The sequence below is a fragment of the Bison bison genome, unplaced genomic scaffold (genome assembly GCF_000754665.1).
Source record: "Bison bison bison isolate TAMUID 2011002044 unplaced genomic scaffold, Bison_UMD1.0 scf7180017864317, whole genome shotgun sequence".
Lineage (NCBI taxonomy): Eukaryota > Metazoa > Chordata > Mammalia > Artiodactyla > Bovidae > Bison > Bison bison.
The window spans coordinates 7340902-7342377 of NW_011494889.1; positions in this window are offsets into that span (position 1 = coordinate 7340902).

Sequence of the window (1476 nt, forward strand, 5' to 3'; positions counted from 1 at the left end):
CTTTTATTTCTTAGTGAAGTCAGTCATGTCCGACTCTTTACAACCCCATGGACTGTAGCCTACCATGCTTCTCCGTCCATGCCATTTCCTTCTCCAGAGGATCTTCCCAACCCAGGGATCGAACCTGGGTCTCCCACATTGTTAGCAGATGCTTTACCGTCTGAGCCACCAGGGAAGTCCTAAGTAGTCTGCAAACTTAAGGTTCACCTGCTATTAACAAGTTAAAGCCTTTAGATATATAAAGATTATATTTTAGGGTAAACTAATATTTTAAGGTTAGATTTAAAAGGGCAGCTTTACCAGCATACCTTGATGGAAGTAGGAAAGCTCAAGAAGAAATGTCTAAATCAGAATGCCAATTTAATGATTATATAGAGAATAAGTCAAATTAAAGCTGCTTCGTTTTCCACTGTTAAATGTATCTGCTCCATCAGTGCTCATTTGCTTTTTATTTCCAAGGAGGAGCTGGCCCTACTATTTAAAACTAGTCCTCACTGTGCAGCTGATTACTCTTAAGGACTTTGCTTCTAATGGTTATCCCTTACTTTAATTGCATTATTTGTTTTTCCTCTATTTAATAATCTCCAGTCTAGAAATATACAAATTACCCTCTCAGCACCCTGTTCCCCCAAGCCACTATTCCATTTTTCTGCTCTTTACTGCAAAACTCAGTTAACAATGTGTTCCTCTTCACTTACAAACCTACCCTGCTTTTAACGCAGTTCAACAAGACATCCCCTACCCTCCACTGAAAGGGCACCACTGAGGTCTTCTAAAAGAGCCATTTTGCTAAATCCATCATACTTTACATCTCTGCACATGTAGCACAGATAATCATTTGACTTTGGAACATGTTTGGCTTAAAATACAAGGTTAAAAATTTTTTCTTTCATTGAATTTTCTTTATTTTCAATGGATTAAACCACCATCATGACCCTAAAATGACAGCAGTTACCTCCTATCAAAGGTGAGCAATCATATATACAAGGAATAAAAAGGCCCATTGAAGATCCAGGTGTCTTCACAAAGCCGTCTAGAATTTTGTGTTTGAAGTTAGATGCCTCTTGAAGTACTCAAGTGTCAAATAAGGGTACCTTTTGTTCTACTAAAGCATATTCCAAATGGCATGTGAGACACGAAAAACAGAAAAGGCAGCAAGACAAACTGATAATATGGAAGCAATTTATCCAACGTTTGTTCATAACCATTGATCTACGCCAAATTTATTTTAAAAATTTTATTTTTTGGTTGAGCTACGTCACATGTGGGATCTTAGCTCCCCAATCAGGAACTGCACCCCACACCCCACGAACCCCGCACTGGAAGCTGGAGGGAAGTGTCCCATCTAGGGCAAATTTAGATGGAAAATTCCCCAGAGCAGCAAGAAAACTGAAGAAGCAATCAAAATTTTCAAGCTGAGCAGATCTCCTAGATCTACAGATTTGGTGCAGTGTGGCAGAGTAGGTCTTCCATAAT